This window comes from Dysidea avara, chromosome 15, assembly GCF_963678975.1.
Source record: "Dysidea avara chromosome 15, odDysAvar1.4, whole genome shotgun sequence".
Lineage (NCBI taxonomy): Eukaryota > Metazoa > Porifera > Demospongiae > Dictyoceratida > Dysideidae > Dysidea > Dysidea avara.
In genome coordinates, this window is record NC_089286.1 from 467,000 (window position 1) to 481,505 (window position 14,506).

At 39.2% G+C, this 14,506-nt stretch overlaps 2 long non-coding RNA genes across 2 annotated transcripts; one reads left to right on the forward strand and one right to left on the reverse strand.

Moving 5' to 3' along the window:
* Positions 1–1,088: 1,088 nt before the first annotated feature.
* Positions 1,089–3,340, forward strand: LOC136246119 (uncharacterized). The gene is made up of 7 exons (XR_010696245.1): positions 1,089–1,163; positions 1,210–1,302; positions 1,348–1,422; positions 2,428–2,551; positions 2,602–2,683; positions 2,896–2,954; positions 3,216–3,340. It is a non-coding gene; the product is annotated as an uncharacterized lncRNA (long non-coding RNA).
* Positions 2,223–2,783, reverse strand: LOC136246124 (uncharacterized). Its single transcript, XR_010696251.1, has 5 exons — positions 2,718–2,783; positions 2,616–2,651; positions 2,498–2,563; positions 2,410–2,448; positions 2,223–2,350 (listed from the first exon to the last, which is right to left on the reverse strand). It is a non-coding gene; the product is annotated as an uncharacterized lncRNA (long non-coding RNA).
* Positions 3,341–14,506: the final 11,166 nt, after the last annotated feature.

The following is a 14,506-nucleotide window of genomic DNA, read 5'->3' on the forward strand; positions in this document are numbered from 1 at the left end:
TCCAGCTCAACATATACACAATGCTAAAGTTATTATGCTATGTACACACCATTATGCATGCTTTTGAGCAGTGCACGTGTTCAAACATTTCTTTATACTTTTACAAAATACCAAATGTCTGCTACAGCATTTAAGCATTACAAAGTTTATTCCTCATTCAAACCATTTACACGTACATGTATGTTGAGCTTCATTAACTGGCTGCTAAAATTAATTAGAGTACTTCACTTCACAAGCATTATAGCTTTGTGACAATTTTATCAGAGTAGTGCATGTAGCTATATACTGTTTCTAGTAAAAAAAGTTCTATTGTTCTAGTAGGGTATCTCGACCATTTTAAGGTAATTGACACGATGTTAGCTGCCATACCAATTTGAGTTGCTCACTGTGACATTTTGTCCTATGCCCGAGCAGTTTATCAGAATTCGTGGGAGGCTGATCCAATTCTGTATCAATCACATCAGTGCTGATATCTCCCACACGTTGATAGAGACTCATGCCTGGCTCAGTAAACATTGTAATAGTTTGACAACAGCCATGATATGCTATGTGACAGCTATTAATAACAACTAATAATAATGTTCAGTTATGCGTGTCATGCATGTGCTGAATTACTATGGCTATATCGATTACATAATAAAACGTGAGCCGTACAGCTGCACAATCTCAAGATGGATGCACCTTAAGCTTCTACCTTTGATTGCCTTATTTTTCGAAGCCTGGATGAGTAACGATATATACCGTTCACATGCTTTTCAACCGCTAACACATATTTTTTGGTTATACCAAGAGTTTATAATATTCATAAGGGGTCAATACGATTTGAATAATGATATTACGTATCTCGGTACTTTCCCTTATAGGGCTTATTTGGAAAGAATGATGTCAAAGTACCGAAAGGATTATTTACAAGGTATGCAATCAATATATTGCCCCACTATGGGGCATTTGACGCCCAAATGCTTGCTCAGGTGCGTTACCAAACTGTCACTGGATTCAGATCGCTAATGACCACAAGTGACCGGTAAGTCAGATATTGTAAGAGTGCTAACTTACATGTTGGATTGCAGTGGTGACAGCAGGTGTAGTCAATGTTGGTGGATCATTTGGCGATACCAAACTGTCACTGGATTTTTCGGATCGCTATTGATCACAAGTGACCGGTAAGTCAGATATTGTAAGAGTGCTAACTTACATGTTGGATTGCAGTGGTGACAGCAGGTGTTGTGAATGTAGGCAGAGACGTTATGATTCTTAATAATGCAGCAAGGTCACTGGATTGCTGATGACCAGAAGTGACCAGTAAGTCAGATATTTGAAGATGCCAATTTACACGTTGGATTGCAGTGGTGACAGCAGGTGTAGTCAACGTTGGTGGAGGAGTTAGGCTGCTTGGCTGACACAGAGACGTTGTCTTAAAAGGTGATGCTATAGGTTTAGCCTGTAATTATATATAAATACAGGTAACTGTAGTGTAAGGATGATAAGGTCCACTTACCCTCCTAATAGCTTGTTCTATTGTAACTCCAGGGGGACCCTCCTAAGTAAAAATCATTAGCATTGTAAGTTTATGAAATTGTCTGCTTACACGTTGAGCATATGTACGTCCAATCTTCAGGTAGTGGTGCCTTTGCTGCAATGTCAAGTCTCTGTGTACTACTCTTAGGTGGTCTGCAAGTTTCTTGACATTTTGGGTACTGCACCCTGGCACAAAGCAGCTCATGATGGTTCGGTTGGGTGGCTTTCTTTTACTACAGGGGATCTAGAGTGTTTGTGAACAGTGCAATTGCAAATATGTGGCAGAATTACCTTTCTCTTGATGAACGCATTTCCTGCAGGTTTGTACCCGTCAGTTGTGATCCAGGGAAATTCTGGTTGGCTTTTCAACCCATAGTGAAAAAAAAGTCTTTCCCTTCTGTCCTTGCCACAAAACCAATTTTAAGCTGTGCATGTGGTGGCTCTCCAATCAATACTGGTGGCATCTTAAGCAAATTATAATTTTTGCTTGCATGGTTGATATACCTCCCTGGGTCATTAATAGATGCTGTGGCATCGAAAACATAGGTAGTGCGTTTGTATATTGCATCTAAACAGTAGCAACCAAGACCCAGGGAGGCATTGCGTTGATCCCCCCAGTCTTCTGCTATCTTCTTGCGCACAACACCCTTGTATTCGCAAACAAAGTCTCCAGCGTTGAAGGATTTTGCCGCGAAGGCAGATCCCTCATCAATATGAACATTATCTCTTGAGTATCTTGTCTCTTTCATTAACCCCCAAAGGTATTTCTCCTCAGTTGTTGCTAAAGGGTGCGGTGTTGTGCTGCTGTTCTCAAATCCTTCATTGTTTTTGTCTGTAAATAGAAAATTATGGTGATTGACATACTGTGATATATGCTGAAATTATACTAACCTGAGTTTTCCATTGCAGGTTTGTCTGGTGTAAGTGTATCTAAAGCCCAATGCGTCTAATAAACCAAGGAGTTCAGCAATCTACCTACCTGAAATCATAGGGCGGACGACTGATACAAGCTTACTGGCCTGTGACTGCATTGGTACGGCTTCGGCTATTATATCTAATATCAATAATATGTTAACACAATAGGATGCAGAACTTACCCCCTACATGATGTCCTAATGCTGTGGAGTTACTCACTGTTACAGGGACATCAGATAAAATGAAATAGGTAACTACATATATTAACGTACTGGCATCCATACCTGATACGTGAACTTCTGATGATGCCTTTGTAGCTATAAATACGGTGGCTGTTAAATATACATTAATTATTTAAGTTACCTGAAAAATAGCTAAGTAATGTGGATTGTCTCTTATTAGCATTCTGCAATACCACACAATCTAGTAAATGGTTGTTACATACTTATTTATTGCTTACAGTCTCCTGCTGGTGAGATTTCATCATCGTTCTCTGAATCTGCTGTGTTGAAACTGAATAAGTGAGTCATCACATATATTGTGTAGGGATGCATAATATATTAGTTTAGTACAGCTCATGGTTCTATTGGTGTTGGTAGCATAAGATGTGGTGTGGTGTTGAGATCCAGGGTTAAATTCACAGTTCATGTTTTTTGTTTCCTAGTGCAGACCTTTTTGCCTTCACCTTTTTTTTCACTTTTTACCATGTTATCATATTTTGTCTTTGATATGCAACCCACTAAAAGTAGCTAATGCATTGTTTGTTTTGTATTTTTATGTAGTTGAGGAAGCCAGACAGCAGCTCATCCACCCCTGGAAACTTCAAGCACTTGCTAAAGAGCAACTGACACGCATTATGTTTGCCTAACAGTTTAATAAATTTAACAAATGATTGTCTTAAAATTCAGCCTTTGCAATATGAACGCGTCTCCTGCCGATTAGTAAATTAGCTGGGGAAACCACAAACAATTCGACTTGCAGTTGAGGATTAGCTCAGACCTGGACTAGCTCTGTCTGTGGGCAGTTTCTTTGAAGGCTAACGGCAGAGGGTACAAGCAAACGTACAACTTCAACGGTAAATGCAAAAAGGCGGAATTTTTGCGTTACTTCCCTTCAACTTAACAAGGCTACACGGCACAGCATTGGCTAGTTTGATTTAAGCTTAGCATTACGTGGTACAAAAAACAGGTTTTGTTGCATTACATAACTCGCAGGCCCCTAATTAGCGGCATTATGATAAAATTTTGGCGGATGTTTTATCGATATTCCGCCCGCCCACCACTATAAACCCCTGCGCGTGTGATTCGGTTGGAAGCGCCGAAAAGTTCATTTATAGTGATGACAACTGCTACTATTGATAACCCCTCGATGTACTCGTTGACTCGCGATCTAGCGCTTTGGCTGGGTGTGGAACAGTATCCAGGACAAAAATACCTTGAACTTTTGAGGCCAGTCCCAGGTAGCTATTGTGCTGTACAACAACCAGTGGGTATAATTCCGGCTTGTCAACGGATTCTACCTTCAAGATAGCCATCGATACGTTTGCGCATGTTATGCAACCTGGCTATAGCTATCTGTGAATAGGGACCTAGCTGCAAAGCTTATCGTGTGATTTAATTAATTCAGTGGCTTCTATATGTATGCAGTACAGTGTATTGTATCAGGTAGCTAGCTAGCTATGTCACTTCTGGATGTTTACTGACCACAAATGTCCATCCAGTGGCTTTATATATAGCCTTGCTGTAATGATTTGTACTTACAGTTAAATTCAGTCCATTTAGGATAGTTTTCCTTGCTGTCTAGCATAGGGTATTGAAATGTATTAATGAAATTATATTTGGCATATAATTTGCTAAGCAACTTAGCTGAGCTCACAATAACTTGCGTATGTATACAACATCTGGGGATCTTAGCTATAATAGTATTTTAAAAATTCTATCCATAGACAACCTGGTTTAACTGCCAATAACAGTTTAATGGCACATACTTTAATAACTCCAGTTAATGATCACCATTTGGCTGATGGGTCTGACCCCGATTATGGCCAACTAACCCTAGATAATGCTAGCATGCTATTTTAGACTGAACTATATGCTACAAGTGAGTAAATGAATTTAAAGGTTTCAAAGTTTGAGGTCAAACCATGAACATTGGCAGTGGTAACTCTAATTAGCAATCACTAATTTATTTTGTAATATGACCCCAAGAGAGTCCGGACAACCATCTTCAAACCTACAACGTAATATCTGTGAATAATCCTTGCCATAAAGCTGTAGCCAGGCTCAAAAGTGCTTGAAATTTAGTGGTCCAGCCAATAAGGTCAGGGTTAGGGTTAGTATTAGGGTTGGGGTTAGGACTCACCACTGTTGCTGCAGTGACCTCACCCGCACCATCAATCCCGTTAGTCCGTGGCTCAGCGTCTTCAGAGGCATTGTTTACCGGCATTACCACTTCAGCTGGTGCCTGAAATGTGAAGGTAGGGTTGTTCATAGTCGGCTCTACTTGTTCTCTCTCCGTCACGGGCTGGTTTTGTTCTCTATTTGGTGTAATTCCACCTGCTGGTGATTGAGTGGAGAAGACTGTATCAGTTCGTTTCAATGTGCTCCTGGTAACTGGTCTAGGTGCCTTTGGTAGCTTTCTTAGTTGATTCATACTCATATTAAAAAGAAAATAAAGTGATAAAACAAGAACTCAGTGATACAATGTATAGTAGACGTTGTGACATACATATACATTTGACCTTACAAGTAAAGAAACCAAAGGTTACATGCAAAGAATACACAGTGACAGTAAACTTACAGAACAAAAAAAATAAAATAACAAGCGATGTTCCTGCTGAGAATAAGCGGACCGGTTTCGGAATCTCCTTCTTCAGCGCATAGCAGTACAGGAACTGAGGGAATAAAACAACTTGGGTCCTTATATAATGATAAATCACGTGTGGCTACGGTTGAGGTTGTATGGGGAAACCCCTAGGTGGGGGCCTAAAGCTGTTATTGTATTACATTAAGACCAAAGGGTATCTTGGTTTTAAATTCTGTGATGAGAACAAGTTCATGTTGCTTTCTGTAGGTCATATTGGTTACCTGTTGGATGATAGTCAACTTTAGTGTTTGAAATGGCATGTTGTGTTCTTTGAGATGGCGGTATAATGGCCTGTTGACATTGGCGTGACTGGCATTTCTGTGGTGCTTCATTCGACTTCTAATGGTTTGACCTGACTCTCCGATATATTGTTTGTAGCATATAGGGCATTCTAATAGGTATATGGCCCCCTTTGTGTCGCAGGAATAGATGTCTTTTATAGGATAACTTGTCCCAGTCTGATAGCTGACACATTGGTAGCTTGGTTGTATCTGTTGACAGCTAGCACATCCACTCTTCCTGCAGTTGATGTTCCTGGCTGGATAGGAAGGTCTTTCTATAGCAGGGATTGGGTGGATAGTGGAGGTGTGATTAGTTATAGGATGCTCAATCTTTTTTCTAGTTATTTTATTTCCAATACTGGGGTGGTTAGTGTAGCTGAATTGGATACTTTTGGAATAAAGAGTCTTTCTAGTATCCTGATAATTCACAAAAATGCTCCAGTTACTTTTGGTAGCTTCCATAAATTTCTTTTCCAAAATGGGTTGAGAATTTCCCATTATAAATATCCATCGTACTGGTCACGACCGGTTTCGTTTCAGCTCTACGCCGGAAACTCATCAGGCAACCTTAGACGCGGATTTAGTATTGCCAGAGTAGTGTTGTACTACTTTATGGTGAAGAATTGGTAGCCCGGTATGAGATACTCGGGCCGACTCGTTATGTAGCGTCTGACGTCACGGTGTGGGGACGCTATTGTTTCTGAGTGTTTTGAAGTGTGAAAACCACGTGATATGGTGACACTTGTTAATAACACTTATTCCAAGTTTTGGAATATGTAAAATTGTAGTTTGTATCACAAGATTTGGGGGTTTATTTTGTCATAGCGTCAATATACTCAGTGTGTTAGCTATAGAATTAGACTGAAACACCTTTGTGTGAGCTAGCCTGACTGTGTATAGCTAGCTAGGTATAGTTATAGTTAGGTTAGAACACAGGGGGTCTGGAGATTATGTTAGGGCAGTGAGTAGACAGATCACGCGAGTACAAGTTAGGTTAGGACTGTGTGAAGGCAGATCACGTGATTACTAAGTTAGAGTTAGGTGTAGGGTTAGGGTTATGGAGGTTGATGTCATCTGTCCTGGTTGCTTCCTTCGCCTTTACATCTTCACTCTGGTTCATTTCTATTGGGGTCTGTTCTTCTGTGCTTAGTTCTTTCTGAGGTTGCTTTCCTGTGGTGTTTTCTTTTGTAGTCTGTGTCTGTTCTGTGGTTTTCGACTTTCTAAACAAATCTGAGGCAAACACTAGTTGTGGTCTTTTTGGTGAATCAATTTTCTTGTGTCTTTCTCTCCATGTCAATCTTCTACTCATTATAAAATAGTTGGTAACAAAAGGTACTTAATAACAAATAATAGTGATTAATAATAACAGCAACAACAAAACAACACTAAAGCAAAACTTTATACTAATCTACAGATACCGGTTTTGGCCTATCGCCTTCTTCAGTCTGTATCAGTGTTTGTGTATGCATTGCTTATATATGTGTACATGTAGGGTTTGATTGTGGGTTTAAAAAACGTTTTCTGTAGGTTGTCAGCTTAGTCATCATTTCTTTGGCTTAGTCAGTAAGGGCATGTTTAATCCTGTCTATGATGAGGTTGTTGATAGCAGCATTTGAATCATTACACTTTTAACAATGTTTGTTATCAATTCCACAAGGTTTAAATCATTTTGTTTAAGATCCAGGGATGTTTGAAGTGGGGGGACATGTTGGGTGGTGCTTGGCTTGCTGCTACAGTGGCTGCATAAGTTTTGGCTAAGGGATATTCTTGAGGTTGTTGTTCTAGTGATTGACGCACCGATTGAAGTACTACGACCACATTACCAACACGTGGCAGACCGGCTGTACCGATGGTTTTCCCACCGAGGCTTTGTCTGATGGACATGCTGTTGTGGACAGTAGTAGTGGGATCAGAGGACTAGGTTCTGTCAGCATGATCAGTGTTGCTACACTCGGTCTTGCTTCGCCTCCCGATGCTGGAAACAGAGCTTGAGATAGCTATATCCAGACCCTCCAAAAGAATGAAACTTTATTACAACATTGTATATAAATTAGACAAACCAACAACATGTTCCCTTACCCAGCCCCTTCCAACACACACTTATCTCTTAAACCGGTGCACAAAATGTTTAGTCTGGAGCGGCTGCCCCTTAGCTAAGTATCATTGTAAATGTTCTGGGTGATTCACCATGCCTTACTCGTATTTCCTCTACCAATCCACATAGCTCAGTTCAACTAGCACGTGATTATTTTTGTATGTACTAATGGGCAAGTCCTGGATATATCACAAATTCTTCACCACCACTATGTGCATTCGACTGTTACTTGTAGCCAAAACCTGCCAATAAACGCATCTACAATGCCACAATATTATGGTGAAGTTGAATTACACTTGTTTAATTAGTTTTATGCATACAGGCTGCTAATAATTTGTGCAACCTATGTTAATCATGAGTCCTAGTGTATATGGCTGCAAGGTACACCCACAAATCATTTAAAGCATTGCCTCGCCCTTACTTGGCTTCAGTGTAGGCTTCAGCTCATGCTATATTCTAAATCCATCTCAGCCAAACTGCTTTATTTTCCATAGCAATGCTTTAATAATATGTACGTGACCCAGTCTGGGAAAAAGGTTCTTATCGCCTATCACAAGACACTTGATTTTTTGCCACAAACACAAAGCTACATCACTAAACTATCAAATTGTACAGTCATCACCAGCAAGGATTCAGTAGTCTGCTTGTTCTGGCTGCTTTTGCTGAGTGCTGTGGCGATCCGTACGACTGGTCTGCGGTCTTGATGAAGCACTGGCTGGCCAGCAGGTGGTTGTGTGTGGCTGTACAGCTCTGTGGCACTGAATAAAGAGCTGTGCTGTAATTTTGCTATGTTTTTGGCCAGTTGTATGCCTTGAATGGCTCATAACTTAGCCAAATTCATCTATATGGGACGCCATTATATATTTTGACAAGCTTCATGCCACCACGCCACCCCTGCCCACCACCCTTGATTGGAGCTCGCCTGACCTTGGTTTAAAAACTATCCACTGGCTGGCCAGCAGGTGGTTGTGTGTGGCTGTACAGCTCTGTGGCACTGAATAAAGAGCTGTGCTGTAATTTTGCTATGTTTTTGGCCAGTTGTATGCCTTGAATGGCTCATAACTTAGCCAAATTCATCTATATGGGACGCCATTATATATTTTGACAAGCTTCATGCCACCACGCCACCCCTGCCCACCACCCTTGATTGGAGCTCGCCTGACCTTGGTTTAAAAACTATCTATAATGGCGGGAAACATTTAAGCAGGCTGCTTCTACAATGGATGTCTAAGAGGTAAGAAATTGCTGTAAAACGTGTGAAAATTTCATTAGCTTAGCTTCCGTCATTAGCGAGCTACAACACTTTGAATACTTCAAACCGTCATTTCTCAATACTTTAAAATAGGCGATAAGAGCCCTTTTCCCAGACCAGTTCACATATACATATTACGCAGTGTGAGCCATGTTAATGATGATAATTCTCACCTGCTAATTGACCTGAGCTAAGTGGAAGGGTAGAGCAAATAATTATGGCGAATCACTCAGAACATTTGCAGTGATACCTAGCTCTCGTTTTTGTAGTGTTGTAAGTCGTGTGCTCTCTCATGGAAGAACGGCTTTGCCAAATGTGTTGAGTGTAAATTAAAAAATCTAATGAACTTTAGCACTAATGAGAAAATGATGTGTGTTATGTTCTATATTTCAGGTGTTGAACCAGGATACAATTTGGATGCAGATGATAACATGGGTGGGTGTGCCTGCTACAGTGTGGCTGGTACAGAAAAAAAAATTGTAATTTATATATAATGTAGATTTTCAAGAATCTTGCAGTGTATATGATGATACTACTGCCAACTACGAACACGGTGAGTTCCCTATGTACCACTGTATATTCTATTGGAATTATGTACGTGACATGCCAAAAATATTAATGGGTACTGCATGTGGTAATTCAAACTTAGACAATTTTATGGGTTTTCACATGTACCTTACATGTGTGCATGTGTGTAAGTATGATGGGGATCTGGTGGCCTGGTGTTAACAAGGGTAACTGTCCATGTCTCATACTGTATAATATATATTATAATAGTGTATAATGGGTGAAGGCTTTGTGTGCATAGCTAGTGTGTGCGTGCATTTCGAATGCTGTAACAGTAAAACTAACTATATGCATTTAATTTAGATCTTCATGAGCAGAACGAATCAAGCATTGGTACTGCTGACTATGAACATGGTAAGTTTCTATGTACCCCTGTATATTCTGTGATATGTGTGTAGTGTGTTTGTGTATGGAGTGTGTGTGTGCATGTACATATGTACTAGATATTCGAGAGACTAATGAAATGGACAACAGTGTGGATAGTGATACTACTACGGATGGTAGGTACATGTATACTTTATAATAATACTATGCACTACTGCCTGCTATGATAATCTCTTTATCTCAATTTGGAAAAAGAATTTAATTAACTATCTACGGTGATTGCACAACCACTCAGTGTTATAAGCTTAATCGTTTCTTTGGAAGCAACAGTGTTTAAGTCCATAATTTTAAAATAGGTTGTGGCAGCTACTCAGGTACAGTTACTATTAAATAAAGATACGGCAAGTAAAATGGTATACTGTGCTTATTGTTTTATTCTAACTGCAATTTGTTTTTCTCATAAAAGTTTCTTCCCCTAAATTATATGCACCATCAATCCATTTTCAGCTATCTCAGTGTGTTGTATATAGTTTTAAAATGTATGTTGGGTGGTAAACAATGTGTAGTACCAGTCTTGCTTGGTTGTTCAATGACACATGTGCTTTATAATGGTTATATGACAAAAGTGATCAAAGTAAAGAATTGTAACTCCACACATTGTCGTATGTGAGCTTCAATGTCCTTACTTATACAAGTATACATGTGCAAGTGTATGTATGCCTATGCAGCCTGTATAATTCTTTTATGACCACTGTATATATACTTACCTGTAGATGATGGAGATGATTGTGATACCCAATGTTCTTGTAGTGTAAGTGAGAGTGAAACAGATAGCGAAGTATGTAGCTTTTTTTTGTGGAAAGTTATTGTTAACTCATTCATATACATAGGACAATGAAGTTTCAAGCACTGATGAAGACATAGAAAGTGAAATACAGCACCAGTGGAAAGAAGCATGTTCAATGGATTTGCAACTAGCAACGGAGACAAAGCCAGCAATTGTAACTGTATTCATGGTTTTCTTAGCCACGTGGCAATTTTTCTTCAATATTTCCAATAAAGCACTGAGTACACTAATACGCTTCTTTTACAAATTCCTCTCCATTCTGGCTAATTTTATTGCAAGCGAAAGGCTGAAAAAATTACTGAACAAATTTCCTTCTGCTTATAACAACTTGTTGGACTCACTTGGACAAACCTCAATTCAGATGTATATACAGTGTATGTGCTATGTCCTCAGTGCAATTTAGTGTATTGTGAAGATGACTGTTCCGAGAAATGTTTTGGACAAGAACGATCCAAGAAATGTGTTTTTGTCAAGTTTCCCAAGCATCCTCATAGAAGACGTCGTGAACCATGTAACACTCCTCTATTAAAGGAAAAAGTAAAACCGGACAACACAGTTTCTTTAGTTCCCAGGAAAATTTATCCATACTGCTCACTGAAGGACTCTGTTCAACGTATTGTTTCTCAAAGGAATTTTTTACAAAGGAGTGAACATTGGAGGAAATGATCAGTACCATCTGATGTATTGGGCGATGTCTATGATGGTAATGTTTGGAACAATTTTATGAGCGATGGGTATGACAACTACTTAAACCAACCTGGAAATTTATTACTGGCACTGAATTGCAATTGGTTCCAACCATTTGCAAATACCAAGTATTCAGTTGGTGCTATATACCTGACTATTTTAAATTTGCCAAGACAGGAACGCTATAGGCTTGAAAATATCATTTTAGTGAGTGTAATCCCTGGGCCCAAAGAGCCAAAGTTGACTTTAAATCCACTACTAGCACCGTTTGTAGAAGAGTTACAGTTTGCTTTTAATAGTTGGCCATTAACTATCAATGACGATTCACTTGGTCAGGAAGTAACCTTTTACTTCCGTTTGTGCATAGCTTGTGTCACACGTGACATCCCTGCCATGAGAAAAATTTGTGGTTTTCTTGGCCATTCTGCAAACCTTGGTTGTTCCAGATGCCTGAAGGAATTCCCTAAAAATGGGTTTGGAGATAAATCTGATTACTCTGGATTTGACAAAGACCAGTGGGTCCCAAGATCACTAAGAAGACATAAAAAAACATACATTGTAGGAAAATCAATAAATGCAAGACACAAACGTCATTGAAAGAAAAGCAGTCTGAATTTTGGAGTACGATACTCTCTACTGCTGGAACTTCCACACTTCAACCCAATTAGGTTTGGGATAGTCGACCCAATGCACAACTTACTGTTGGGCACACCTAAACATCTGTTTTCACTGTGGGTTGAACATAACAGATTGTCTCGGTCTGATCTTACTACAATTCAAGCCACGTGTGAAAAATTTTCCATCCCACATGATGTAGGCAGAATTCCTACTAAAATAGGTAGCAACTTTTCTGGGTTTACTGCTGACCAGTGGAGGGTGTGGACAACAGTATTGTCAGTTGTATTACTGAAAGGTGTCTTGCCAGAAGCAGACTACAGATGTTGGATATTGTATGCTAACGCATGCAGAATTCTGTGCAGTCGTATAATCACCACTTCAAACATACAAACTGCCCATGGTTTCCTCACCCTGTTTTGCAAAAAAATTGAAGATATATATGGTAAATCTGCATGTACTATCAATTTACACCTCCATTTGCACTTAGAAGAATGCTTACTGGATTATGGGCCTGTGCATGGTATGTGGTGCTTTGCTTTCGAAAGATTTAACGGTGTGTTGGGAGCATACCATACCAACAACAAGAACATTGAAGAACAGATAGTTAAAAAGTTCCTATTGCACCAAAGGATAAAATCGCTTTCTCAGGAAGATTTTTTCACAGACTTTAATGAAATTTTTTGTGACAAACTTAAGGGATCTTTAAGTGAAAACGTAGACTCTTGCTTCACTTTAAAATTAATGGAACTGGCAAAAAAGCAGCATTTTGAAAGCTGTTGATTCAAGCTAGATGAGCATGATGATGTTCACTTGATTTCATCCGAAATCGAAATAGTTATGTCAGCTGCAGACACCTGTAATCTGAAACTCATTTATGAGCAATTGTATCCTGGCAGGTTAATTGTACATTTCTCTCAGTTTGCCCAAAAGTTTAATTGTATATCTATAGGCACTGAGGTAGTCAGAAATACCAAGAAGTCTGGAGTGATCATGGCATACTGGCCATCAACTGGTACCTCTTTGATGTCGATTGATTATACAAGGTACAGTGTTGGCACAATTGACTACTTTGTGAAACACCGTGTAAAGTTTGAAGAAAGTCAAGAAGACCATTTATTTTGTTACGTAAAGTGGAAACAGTCACACCCCTTTTTTGACTGATATGGACAATTAGCTACCATTTCATCCACTACCAATGCAATACAAGGAGCCTGTTGTTTTATGCCTTTTCAACGAATTGCATATAGATGTGCTAGTGCAGAACTTAGTATAGATTTTGATAGTGTATTTGTTGCTTGCCCTATCAATTTAAAATATTACTTGTAATACATTGAATTAAACGTACTTCAATAATTTAATGATATTTCGCATAATGTTCAGTCATTTATTCAGTTCATTCTGTAGCTCAATCATGAGTGATTATATAGATTGTATTCCTATGGACATCACAAAAATATTCAGTAATATAACATAGTGATTTTTCTAACCTTATTGGGGAGTACTAGTGATCAAATCCACTAGCCTCCTATCTGGAATGCCTGGGTTGGACCTAGCTGGGTTACTTCTGCCTGAGCTACCTGAGCTGTTGTTATAACTACTACCTGACCTGTATAGACAAAAATGATATGAGGAAAGTATGTATAAACTTTCACCTACCGTAAGAATATACAACTGTACCCAATGTCTTAATATGTGAGATGTGACTGGCTCTGCGAAAATGAGAAATTTGATGGTGTATTCATATAGCTTTATGTTTATGGCAAACTCTCAAACTTCCTGCCATGGGCATGCAATAAGCCCGGTTATTGCAAAGCCAGTCACACATGCTGATGTGTGTATACACTGTATGTATGTATGTAAGTACCTGGTAGGAGTGATTCGTAATTCTGTGTCGTCAGGAAATTCAATCATGTGTCTACAAACAAAAGTTGAGAAAATCATAATTTACTGTACATACACCTGTACATATATACAAAATAGGGTGGTTGGCAGCTGTAGTTAATGTAAACATTAAAAGGAAAGTAATTACTCCTTTAGCCTCGAAGTTAAAAAAGTGTTCCGTTAAATGTGAACGCCACTATAGTGGCCCTTACTACACGCATGCATTCAAACGCATGGATCTTGTCAGGAGCTTATTGAACACTATGGACAAGGGAGCACGTAACTCTATGAACAGTGAAATTCAAACATGGTTTCCAAATACTAATAATAGTACATTCATTAATTTCCTTATTAGGATACTTGCAAGCTGGATGCCAGAATACTTCATCCTGGTGATGTGTGACATAGCTGAAGCAAATGAAGGAATACATGCGATACGAAACTCGGTTGCTAACAGACCATAACACCCTGACAAGCTTCTGTGGAGTTGTCGCTCTCAGAGGTGAGTTTCAGAGCATAATAAATGTGTTAGCTGTCAAAGAGGCAAACAAAGTGGTAATGGCACTTGCTGTCGTTACATACCAAGTTTCCTCTACAAACTCTTTTCTCTAAAAGAGGTCGGTTCACTTTCGGTAAAATAGCATTCACACTATTTT